This window comes from Ornithodoros turicata, chromosome 6 (genome assembly GCF_037126465.1).
Source record: "Ornithodoros turicata isolate Travis chromosome 6, ASM3712646v1, whole genome shotgun sequence".
In the NCBI taxonomy this organism is placed as follows: domain Eukaryota; kingdom Metazoa; phylum Arthropoda; class Arachnida; order Ixodida; family Argasidae; genus Ornithodoros; species Ornithodoros turicata.
The window spans coordinates 71,935,934-71,949,200 of NC_088206.1; the positions used below are offsets into that span (position 1 = coordinate 71,935,934).

Genomic DNA, 13,267 nt, shown 5'->3' on the forward strand with positions numbered 1-13,267 from the left:
AAAGCCACGGTCTTGAGGGGATTACAATGGTCCCAGAAAGGGACGCGACCTTCGGTCCTACTTTTATTTGAATAGGAGGCAGCGAACAAGTGACCATGGGGTGGAACCCAGCCCTTCCTTCCGATTTGTTTCGGTTTCAGTCTGTCTACTCAGTAGGGTAGAGGCCTATTACTTGGATTGTGCTACAAATAATATTCACACAGTACAGCAACTTTGAAGCACCAAATGTACGGTGAATGCAATGTGGGTGGACAGTCAAAACCTGAGGACCTACATTATGGCGGCAAATCTGCTAGCGACAGTGGCGCTCTCCTGCGGATGACGTCATGTGAATAACGGTTAACTATTTTTTAAACTAAATGCCTATAGCCAACCACAAAGTGTTCAAGCCATTATTTCCCATAATGCCTCCGCAACGTGTTTTAGTTTCTTTTAAAGACAGAGAACGCCCAGCGAGGAAAAGAAAGAACGCGTCAGTGGCGCCTTCTTGCGGGCTACCGCTTAATCGCACTCTCACACGACGTAGCCTATACCTTCCGCAAAAAAAGCAACTGGCTCGTACAAAAACAATCTCCCATTTCTCACGCACATCCAGTCTCTGTGACAGGTCCACCTCCCTCCGTGCCTTTCATTTTTGTGGGTTTATCTTCCCCACGTTCCATTTATTTATTTTTGCTCACATAAAATGATGATGACGATGCAGTTACAGCTCCGACTTCCCGCCGTGAAAAATCTTTATCCTGTCGCTGCCGGACAAAAACGTTCGTTTAAACAACAATAAAACTGGTGTCCAAACAAAGATGGCGTGCAAGTCGTCCCCTCACCTGGTCATCAGTCAAAAGCTCGTCTTTCTCTCGGCCTTATCACCATCAGAGAGCTTGAATGATGGAAGGGATGCAGGGATTACAGATGGCCTTCCGCTTTGTAAGGCGTGCATTGTCTGCAGGGAGCTTCATTACTTTCTGATGGAAGGGGGACAGGACAGAGGAAAGCCCGGTTCCAGCTACCCTCTCCAGGTGGGGGTAAGCCGCTGCGTAAGATGATTTTTGTGCATTACGACGGCTAAGGGTCAGCTCATTGTCTCTGATGAGTTCTTGTTCGTCTTCTAATTGAAGAAAGATGAGTGGGCTGTCTCCTCGGGGTATATACGAGGGCGTGCTGAAACGTTCTTGGCCCGACTAGCTTCCATCCAGATATACGAACGCGGTCTCGTCATCCTAGATACAAAGGGCGAGACGAAGAAGAGAAATGGACCATTCCCATATTCGAGTCGCCCCTGGCGGCGGAATGTCGAACGTCGTGTCTTCCCCCCACCCCACCCCCCAAACGTAGTGACGCTTTTCGGACTAGCACGTTGCGTGGTAAAGTAGCAAGAGAAGATTGGAAGAAAAATGCGGAAGGAGTGAAAGCGCATTGTACTCATTACCAGTACAAAGAGTTGTCAAATGTAGACCTCAAACGTCCGCGTAACGTTGAAACCGATTATCTCCCCCCAATGAACATGACCCAGCCAGCACAATGTACTGAAAGTCGAGTGCAATGGGTGTGGACGGTATGTGTGTCATCAATGTTCTGTAGTTTCATGGGGCTGTTCAAGGCTTTCCACCTACCCGTCCACCCCCGTTGCACTCGACTTTCAGTACATTGTGCTGCTTGGGGACAGTCGCCCTCAGGTGGGTCCATAGTGATGTTTTCCACTCAAAGATGGCGGACGCAAGGGCTGGGCATGCGCATACGCGTTGTCGGAAATGGTCCACTGTAGGTTTGCAACGCGAAGCGTCCATTTTTGCTCGGGCTATCAACAGAACCATGTCTACTACAAGCGTGAAATTTTCAAAGTTATAACTTCGGGTTGTCATGAAGTTCCTCTTCATGCAGAAGAAAACTCGACTGGTACGTATACTATACTGTCTGTCTGTGTAGCAAGTTCGACAACACCGTTATTCAGCTGAAGGACTGTTTGTCCTCGATGGTGTCAAGAGAGCTCAAATAAATGTTCTGTGGTGATATATTTTTGTGGTTTCGTAGTGCAAACACTGTTGTATAATACTGCAGGAGCACGTCACGCACACACTACACGCACATCAGGTACCTATCAGAAATTCAGTGCCCAATTTTCAACAGAAACACGTCATAAATTCAATAGAAACTGTCAAGAAACACATTATAAACTCTACAGTAACTATCAAGAAACACGTCAGAAACTCAACAGAAATGTACTCATCAGATACTAATCAAAAACGCGGTGGCCAATTTTAAACAGAAATACACCAGAAACTCATTAAAAAAGTCATCAGAAATTCGGATGAGTGTGATGTCAAAAGTCAATTACTTTTCTTTAGAAACTCATTAAGATTTTTTGTAAGGGACTATAGTATAATGGAACTGCTCCAGGGGGCGGTGGGGATGAGGTGTTTTTAGCCGGTTTCGATCAGCCAGGAAAAGTGACTATGCGCGGTAACGCTAGTCCAGGTTGTGTCACTAGTTTTTCTCGCGATGACCGAGGGGAGGGGGGGGGGGGCGGTGTCGGGACTGTTCCGAGCCCTCGTACAGGTATCAAATTGCGTGTTTTTAGCAGAAGTTCGCATAGCTTGCGGTCATGTTATTTTGGTGTCTAACTTTTTGAAAAAAAAATGTCTTAAATATTTCTCATTTCGGTTCATTCGCGACACAGAATTCAAAGGACATTCGTACAAGTGCAATTTGCTGACTTTAGGCCTTGTTACTTCCAAAAAAATCCCCCTGTCACCCTGCTACAGTATATCCGAAAACTCCGAGGGAAATCTGTAAGTGCATGATGCAAACATTAAGTGACGAGTTCCCATCATACTCAACCATGAAGAAGTGACGCGACAACTTTCAGTCTGGGGATTTTGACGCCGAAGACGCCGGGAGATCATGAAGACCTCCGATGATGTCAAACACCCGGAATTGTTTATTGTATCCATGACCTCATTTTGGCAGCTTGACGAATATCGGCTGAAACACTTCCCGATAGCTTGGCTCAGGCATATCTAGGGACCGCATTTGGGTTTCTAATTCATGAAGAGCTTGGTATGCGGAACATGTCAGCCGAGTGGGTGCCGAAATCTTTGAATGACGATGAGAAGCAACGCCGAATGGATGCCTCCAGGTGGATTTTGAAACATAGTTAGCGTTCTAGAAACACCCTTCTTGAGCGGCTTGTTACAGTTGATAAAACATGACTGCATCACTGTGATCCTGAGAAACAACCCTTTAATAAAAGTATACCCCCCCCCCCCCCCCCCCCCCCGAGATAATACAACAGTCCAAGACAATGACGGCACTCGGGTTTTCCGAGGCTGAAAAAATTCAAGACTCAACAATCAGCGGGAAACGTCATGGCTACGATTTTCTGTTGCGAAGAAGGTGTTTGGATGGACTGACCATATACCCAGAAGGGCGAAACAGTTAATGCAGCATATTACTGTAGTTTGCCCTGCCGGTTGAAGGAGGCTTCGAAAGAAAAACGGCGCGGGAAGCCATGGAAAGGCGTTCTCCTGTTGCAGGACAATGTACCGGATCACAAAGCGGGCAAGACAATGCAGGTTCTGCAGGACTTGCGATTTGAATGCACTGAACATCCGCCGTACTCGCCGGATCCTACCCCATCGGACTGCTGTTTTGTTTTCGAACCCGAAAAAAAAAAGTTCGAAAGGAAAGGGAGTATCCGAGGTCTCAGAGGGTGATATAGGAGCAACCGAAGCATATTTATTTATTTATTTACTTATATATGTGTCTACTAACAGCCGAAAGCGTTACCAGTAGTACACATTTCGAAGAGTAGGCGTTGAAATTTTTTTCTTTTTATTTATTTATTTTTTCACGAACGTTATGTGCAAAGAAGAGCGTTGTACTTCGAGGTGAATATCTCGAATTTTAATGAAGGCTTATGATTCTAGAATGATTTCTTCCTTGTCGCGTCGAGAACTTTTCAGCACCCCCTCGTACGAGGACGTGCAGCATAAACCCGGCGTGATTGGCAAAACCGCCACGTAGCGACTTGCGATGAAGACATTCCTATATTTCGACGCTACGGCAGGCGTGTGTGTTCCGTGTTCATGTTCATTACTACAACGCATAGTGTTGTACAACGACAGTATAGGGTCCGTTGCAATGTATCAGGTGCACATACTTTGCAGGAGACCCCGCTGGTTACAACGCGTTTGCGCTTCTCAGAAACAAAACAAACAAACAGTTAACAGTAACGGTTAACGAACAGTAAAACAAACGGCTCGTTGACCACGTATCGAGTGTTGATCGAAAAAGCCTCCCTATCAATAAAGAAATGGCAACACGAGTTGACCCGTGCACGGGCTGAGATCGGGACCACAAAGCCCAAAACGGTCAGGTTGCGAGAGCACTCAAGCGGCCGCCAAGACCAAGTATCATCTTGCGCTGAATGGTTTCTTGCGAGTCAAGGCTTCGGCATAATATAAAAAAACAAAGGTGCAAGCTAATTGAGAAGTCTTTGACACAAAGCGTCCTTGATGCTAAGCTCCCTTTTTGATGCATCACCTTCCTTCTTCTACCGTTCTTAATTATACGACTGATAAAAAAAGTACGAACCATAGCACCTCGGCTAGTTTTTTTCTTTTTATATATATATGAGCAATTAATTTTTATATTACTTTCCGTATGCATAGCAAGCTTGACCGTAAGCTTAGAGGAAAAAAGACCGCCTCCCTGTTTCGATAATTAAGTGGGCAGGAACCCGGCTCCACGCGCTTTTGTAGCTGGAGAAAATTTCACGCCATCATCGGCGTGAGGCAGGTATTGCCTGACCTCGTAATTCGGTCACTTCAAAGAAGCTGATGATAATTTGAGGGAACAGCAACATTCGAGAGCACGAGAGGAGAGCAGAGCAGGCGGGGATTCGCTGCGATATCGGCAGGTAGGGGCGATACCGCTACCTTGCTGGTGTCGATGACACGCCGGCCGATGTTCGGAGTTTATAGTTCTTTTCCGTAGTTATTCTGTACATTCACCGGCAGATCACTTGTGCCGCGATGGTACGATATTGTTGGGTTCCCCAATAGAGTCACCTAGCTCCACCTACTGCAGTGAACGCAGAATAAACGTGTAAAAGCAGACGACGCGAGGAAGCTATCCACACTACGGCATAGTTCATCGTTTCTCCGCAGCGCGCAGACACTGTTCGATCTCGGAGCGAATACTAATCGTGGAAATGAAATGCTATGCGTGAATGAAGATGAATGAAGGGGGGAGAGGAGGTCGAAACAAAAGGGTGAAATGTTTTGGAGGGATTAGGAGACATCCTAACATTTTATGCACACTCTGATCGCTCAGGTTTTTGCACTGCACTAAAGAGACGTCTGTACGCCTTTTTTCTGGCACTGCCACAAGAGGGCGTAAGTCCCGTGCTCTCCTCAAATCAGAGGCGATAGCTGCATCATTCGGCGCAATGACTAGCAGAGAGCGTGTTTTGCTGTGGGTTACAAAGGCCTGTATTCATCTGCATAGAGGAAAGAAAACTTCCTGTTCTGTTCAAAATAAAACAAAATGTTACTGACTGTTCATTTTTTTTAATGTTCAAACGGTATTATAATCTAACGTTATAATAACAAAATAACAATATTGTCCTGTGCAACCTCTCCAACTGTACTGGCTTTGTAACTATTACAATAAAGAATGTCAAAAATGTTGAATATTTTTTGTTCGTGAGTTGCTAGAGGAAGATCTAATATGATGTGGCATTAACATGCACACAAGCATGACGACGACGACACAAAACCAGTATGAATAACACTATATACAGTTCAGTATGAATAGGACTATGTATGTTCGTGAGTTTACGACTAATGGATTTCGTGTTTTGAACTCTACTTTGTGAGATTCTCTTACCATTTCAAGCCGTGCCTCCGCTGCTTTGAAAATTCACTTCCCTTTGTGGATGTGCCATATCAATACTGTAATAAAAAACAAACCCACACGTTATCATGATGTTCTGCCGCATTCAAAAAGATAAGGGAAATACGTGCCATATTAACAGGAGAGCATTTTTGACTGTTTGATGCATTCTATCACCAGAAAATGTTTATGCTCTTTCAGTCAGGTTAACAGAATATATACAAAACAAAGAATGACCGTACTCTATGTGCTGTTGGTTAGTCTGCACGTTTGTATGAGTATGCAGTTATTTGGCTTTTACTCTGTCAGTTCAGTGATAAATGATTAGATTTTTTCTTACTTTGTTAGATCCCTGGTTAATGTGATAGTTTCGTTTTCATACTTTTTTTTAGTGAGTCGATCGCGTTCATTATTTTTCGTCGATAGGGGTCACAAGTTATCTCGACGAAACATCTCTACCAACACGTACACAAGCTACATAACACTGATAAAAAGCACGCGCAAAAACTTCGACAGAGATAACAACTGACAGCAAGGCCTAACCATCTGTACGTCGTACTCACCTCCAAACAAATTGTCCCGTACAAAAATTTCCCACACACGCCCGTCCCCTTCGCACTATTACAAACCCCCACTAAACACGCCCTCTCCTCCCCCAATCCTTGTCACGTGACGTAAGGGAGGGGGCTTTGGCTCTTCCGACAGTGATAAACGACCTCCCGTTCGGAAACGACCTCTTCTTCGGCTGTTCGACAAAAGGAAGGGGAGCTAAAACCCTCTCTGATTTATGAAGAGACTGCTCCGATCCGGCAGCGGGGCCCCTTTAAAATCAATCCTCTTTTTTTTTTCTTTTATCTTATCTCCCGATATTACATTAAAGGCAACAACTGGGACGCGGAAGGATTGCGTTTAACGGAGCGAGGATACGTCCCACGAGACGTTGCGTTGAAGGCATGCTGGCTCACTGGAAACACCTCTTGTAACCTCTTAATTCAGAGTTAATGAAGAAGCGCTGCTTCCTGGTGTCCGCGTTTTTTTTTTTTTTTTTTTTTTTTATCACACAGCACAAGCCCACGTTGCAAGACAACTTAGTCCGTATTCCTCTGTTCAGGAGCAGAGCCGAGACCTGTACACACGCATGGTCTGAAACATAACGTTTTCAGTCTCCGACGCTCAACAAACACATCCAAGGTCAGACGTCGCCACACGCTAATTCCGTTCTTATTCTTTTTTTCGTGCTTCGTTTCGTCTCGTCCTTTCGTGTCCCCTGCACTGGGCTTTTATCGCTTTTAAAATATTCTTTTTTGCCAGTCTTTGCCGTTTGCTTGTCATATTAAAGCAAACACAAAGCTAGTTTGGCCCTCTGTACCATTCTGTGCCGTCCATATGCGGATTGCTTCTTCATAGGGATTCAGAGTTTTCCCGCATGCACTCCCCCACCCTATGCACTCATTTCTCTGCCTCGTGCTACTATGTTTTCTGCGTTCGAAACGTATTCTTCACTCTCAACGACACATTATTTTTCCGTCCGACGAAAGAGCTAACGCAACTATACGTCGAGGCTGTTTCACGCCAAAATATAGACTTGCATTTTCACTATTATTTCTAGGTATATACGAGTACAATGGGTCAAATTACTACCCATGGTTGTCTCGCGTCGTACTAAAGCCACTAATTATTAATGTTAATCGAATTATACTATCCACGTTTACCCAACGCTGTCCAAATGGCACGTTTTTTTCCATCCCGTGTTATTTGTGAAGTTTGTCAAAATAAAGACAATACCATAGGATACTTGTCGTTGAGTGACAGACAGTGATGGCCAGTAGTTAACTACATGTAGTTAAACTACTAGTTAAACTACCAGACTGTAGTTAAAAAGTAGTTATCAACTACTTGCAGAAATGTAGTGGCAACTACTAGTTAAACTACTATTTTAAGTAGTTAACTACAGTAGTTAGGTTACTGAAGGCGCGAACTACTTCCGATTTGGCCGCAAGCTTTACGGCACGATTGTGCTTCCGACTTTTACCTTGAGCTACTTGTTTGATGAGAACGGTGTCGTGCATGTGTACTAAATCTTCACTTTTAATGCTTGTCCAGCAGTGTTGCGGATTTAACGAGTCAAATCGGATTTAAATCAAATTCATGTTTTTCGGAACACCGCAAATCAAATCCAAATCAAGTCTGGATTTAAACTTGAGGCGACAAATATCATTTTAAATTCGGATTTGTTTTTGGTGTGCTAAATCAAATCCGGTTTTAAATCAGGATTCATCAAATCCGTCAACGAATCCGGGGGCTAAAGTTCCCGAAATAACTGTAGCATGCAGCTGACCATGTCTACAAGATACAGTTACTGAATGCATTCGCTGGATAATACCCGTGACATGGTATAAACACATAAATCTCACCTGCAGCGAAGAGTATCAACAGCCAACATAGCGATGCGAAGGTTGACACTGACATTTTATTTATTTTCACGTGGATATCGGAGTAACATATTTGTCAAATACGCTTACTCGGCACATAAGATAAAGCCAACTGCCGGGAATTATGTTGTGTTAAATGTGACGGCTGCGTGCTGCACACCGCAGTTGTGTTATAACAAACGCAGTAGTGCATCCGCCCAACACGCGTAAGCAGTCTTATTCTCTCAAGTTCTTGTTTAGAAAGACCAGCTGCTCCAATGTAGCTTGGTGCAGCCTGTTTCTTTTCGCGGTCTTGATCAGGCTGGCTGCAGAGAGCACTCGTATGACTGCTCCAGAACTTGCAGGTACTGCAAATACATGTTTCGCTACTTCCGAAAGCAGCGGGTAGCGGGCCACTGCGGACATCCAATAGCAGAGAGGGGAAACAACATCATCCTTTACTGTACACTCGCTTAAATAGAGGATTTCGTCGTTCGTTTTTGCGGTAAGAGTTCTGCGGTGGCACCGAGTTGACCATAAGCAAGCCTCTATGAAAAAGGGCAACCAACATTCACATTCCTGTTCCTGGACACAATGACCTCATACGACTGGTTCTCATGTGGACATTTCGGGACTTATTTTAGCAATCTCTGGGACACCAGAACGCGACATCAGTCGCAGTTCAGAGCCAATAAAACAGGCAAAATACGTGTATGGTAGTCCTTTTCTCGAACGTACATTGTTTGAGCTCAGTGGACCAGTGGTGCGCTTTCTCCAATGCGTTCCATTTCTGAGAAATTATAGAAAGCTGTGATACTGTTGTGAATTAGACATCGAACTGCCCATGTGATTATATGTGAGAGTATTGCATGACGTACCTTTAGTGCTCGGAAGGGAAGATGGCTATATGCCTTAGAGGTGGTCTGTCTGACAGACAAACCACCTCTTAAACTTGAAGCAGTCTACAAACAGTATCCGTAGATTGCTTCACGCAATCAAAAAATCGTGGCATTTCTTTTTAAACGAAACACAACTTTTAGCGGGACATTGGGAACCGAGATGGCGGGATGCAAGGCAAGCCATCTCAAATCCAAACACTTTTTAGACCTTCTCCTCATTAAGAGTTGCATTGCATCATGTGCAAACATATGTGAAATGCAATTCAGTCAAATCTCTTGTAAAAACGTAATTACAGAGACGGCCTCAGATACGACTGACAAAGAATCTGCCCGCCCTTCAACGTCAAATTTCGTAGCAGTCAAAATCCAACCATTTCCCTTCAGAAGCTTGACCAAATACACATCCAATTCCGTCGAAAAAAAAAAAAAAAAAAAAACGTGATTCAATCCAAATCCAAATCATCTGCCAAAATTGTGATTCAATCCAAATCCAAATCATCTGTCAAAAATGTGATTCAATCCAAATCCAAATCGTCGTCATATTTTCCCCGTAAACCAAATCCCAAATCAAATCCACGAGCCCTTTGATGGATTTAAATCAAATCCCCGGATTTAAATCCGCAACACCGTTGTCCAGTGAAGCCTCATTTGCTGTGAAATAATTATGCAACTCAGTTTATCGCGGAAGCACAGAAAGAATCCCGCCGCAAGCTTTGTATTTCACGGTCGTAGCAGTGGCTTGAGCTAAAGTTTATCATTGCTTGTGATTTATATTTAGGAGTCCAAGAACACTACAAGGGATTGGTGTTGATGGACAACGTTAAGTAGTTATAGGTGTAGTTAAACTACATTGAAGTAGTTAAAGAAGTAGTTTTAACTACTCCCCTGAAAAGTAGTTGAACTACTAGTTAAACTACTCCATCACGAAGTAGTTAGTAGTTATAGTTAAACTACTGTAGAAGTAGTTAGCGGCCATCACTGGTGACAGACAATGTGAATTGAAACTGCGCACCCTAGCGGAGTCGTTTCGATGAGCGTATAGTGTAGACAAAGTATTCGAAACGCAGTATACGAACCATAGCCGCATGATGTTGTTAATTATGGATGTCCCGCTGGCTGTGGATTCGTCGAGTGCAATCTATTGTGAGTTGTCTCTATGAATGTCAGAAGGGAAGTTCAGTTAGATTGATGGTGGCTGTACTGGGGGGCGGAACTCGTATATCTAGTTGTAAAAAAGGACATAGGCAATTGTGTTCTAGCTTCTGAGTACGCGTCGGATTTCCGTTCTGCTTAAATGGTTTACGTGTACATTCGAGGAATAAAAATCGGATGCTCTCTGCTTAATTTGGAAACCGGGACGGTATTGGCAACTACTTATTCATTCAGGTGTCATATAGGGCAGAAGTAAAAAGTGGTCTGTCATCAACAGTGCATTAGATAGCACGAGTAAAGGCACATGTGGAAAATATTTCGCGCGTGTTCTCTTTTGCACGTTATACTGCGAGTTACACGCAGTGCTTTCAAGGTTTCGTAGAACCACCGCTACGCCCCTATAGGGCGTTAGTAGTGGGTCCGAGGTATTATTCGACCCCCCCCCCCCCCCCACCGCGCAAGAAAAATTTTAATTTGGGCATTCAAAAGTGTTAAAGAGTGCATTCGGGCCTCATCTATAGACATAGTCCAATTCTGTTAGTTTTTTTTCCCCTTTCGGGTACACTAGTCCCGGATTTTACTCTTGTGTTTTGCGTACCTGGCAGTCCTTTTTATCGTTCTGACTCTTAGTTCGGTAGCTACAAGTTAATGCACTTAGAGTACGTACATCGTATTTCTTGTATACTAGGACTGGAGAAGTTAAAACATCAGCGTAGGCGGATGACATCGTTTTATTTCTAAGGGACGGCAACCGCGTAACACACACGTTCGAGATTTTTCAGCAGTACCGGAAGCTGTCACGAGCCCATAGATATAGTTCATGTTCGGTCATGTTCGGTAATGTTATGCACATTTCGTGAACAAGTGAAATAAATATTCTATTCAGTATTGGGTGTGGGACTTCTACCTAAAATTCCTCTCTCCCTCCCTCATGGTCGTGGTGTTGTCGTGACGTCTGAATGCTTAGCCAATCACGGCACCCAGTGCCAACGCTCCCCACGTGTGCATTTTCTAGCGGAGCGGTCACGTGGGTCGTCGTCTCTTATTTTATTGGAGGCTCTGCAAGCGCTTTCATCCTCTTTTTTTTTTTTTCATCTTTTTTTGCGCGGCCTTTTACCTCCTGCTGTGGCGGATATAGTAAGAATATAGCGGAGATTTTTGATGCTGAGCTTGAGCTGCTTTAACTGCATTAATTACCAGCGCGTTCCTCATAGCGTGTGGTATAAATAATGCAGTCTAGCTAGCTTCTTTTCAGTTGGCGTTCTCAAACTGCCAGATGACACACTTCGAATGGAACAAATAGGCTAAATTGAGGTCATTGTAAGGCGAGGATCACAACGTACAATTGCAGCCTAATTTGTCATCCAAATGTGATTCAGATCCTCGTATTTATGGTCGTAACTCAGAAGCCAATTTGTGAAGTCGAAGCGAAAGTCGTAAACGTCAGGAACCAGTTCGGTGGATTCTGTTACCCGTAACAGAAGTTTGCGTCGTCAAACCTGCGTAAATGGAATGATGGATCTTTTATGTTTTTGTACGCGTACCATAGTTGCGTTGTAGAGGCTACGACGATGTCTTCTGACATCTCGCTATTGTGAGCTTGCAGGCGTAGTCGCTTATTGATAGCACGATTGAGACGTGACGCTCGAAGGTTCACTTTATGGTGGAAGACCTGAGATATAGAGATAATAAATTTGCAGAAGAAAACATTCGGTACACAGGGAAAATATGTAGAAAAAAAACCATAAGTATATTGGGCTGATATTGCTCGATGCGTTGATGTAATGCTAATACGGGGAAAGTCGGCGACAGTTCGTTTCCTTTTTTTTTTTCAGCAGTTAGTGCGCATTTACTTTCCGTTTTAGTAATTGTAATAATTGAGAACCCAAAAAGTCGCAGTAAAATACATAAGATGATAAATATATAATAATATAAAATATAAAGATGATTAGGAATTTATTGACGAAAAATTTGCGATTCTGTAATCACCACAGAAACTGAAATAATACATAAAGTATACTCTTGGAAGTACTCTACAGAAGATAAGAAAATTTATCAGATTCGGAAGCCAGAGATTTGCAGGTTGCCAGACATTATGTACACTCTGTAGCAGATGGTTCAGATCAAAATTCATCAATTTTTTTCGATGCACCCGTTAACTCGTTCTGACACTTATTTGCCAGTCTGTTGTGTTCAGTATTTTAGATTTAGTCGTTTAAAACACGTTCTAAGTGATCAGAACTTTCTTTGAGAATTTTCTTTCTTTGATATGAGGAGCGGCCTCTCATTGGTTTCCTCAAAGAACCTCCCGTGACGATTGATTTTATTTTTTTTTATTCCGTGTTAGCGGCCGCGAAACAACTGAGGCTATGAGCGGCGCACAGATGTGGACAGATGGAGAGAGTACAGCAGGAAAGGGGGGCAAGGGGTTAGTATGCGTCCTGGGCCGACTTCAGGGGGAACTGTGCCGACATTCGTCTGGAAAGTCTTCGGAAAATCCAAGGGAAAACCTAAGACAGCACAGCCGGTGGTAGGATTCGAACCCAACACCTCCCAGTGTCCAGCAAGACCTTGGTTACCGCCAAGAGCGGGACCATGTCACTGGTCCCTCCATGATTGAGCAAAGTGTCTGAGGAGAGAAACATTTGAGCACTTCGATGCCTCTCTAACGCTTATTGGGATCGTGTATAGCATTTTCCACGAGGTTTTCCTTTTTTTCATTTCCATTTTTAAACCAAACAGGGAGCAACACGCATTATACATACCTATACAGTCAAACTCCTTTACAACGAAGCTCAGGGGACAGCAAAAGAAATTCGCAGTAAAGGTATTTTCGTTAAAAAGGATGTCCATTATCGGACCTATTGGCTCCAGCGGGACCGCAAAAAAAAAAAAAAAAATTGTTGTAGTGGT

At 43.7% G+C, this 13,267-nt stretch overlaps 1 long non-coding RNA gene across 1 annotated transcript in view; it reads right to left on the bottom strand.

The window, feature by feature from the left end:
* Positions 1 to 13,267, bottom strand: part of LOC135397290 (uncharacterized) — a 122,478-nt gene that overhangs the window by 40,868 nt on the left and 68,343 nt on the right. Inside the window, exon 2 of the long non-coding RNA XR_010423628.1 lies at positions 5,887 to 5,951. This is a non-coding gene — a long non-coding RNA (uncharacterized LOC135397290). The remainder of the gene's footprint in view (positions 1 to 5,886; positions 5,952 to 13,267) is intronic.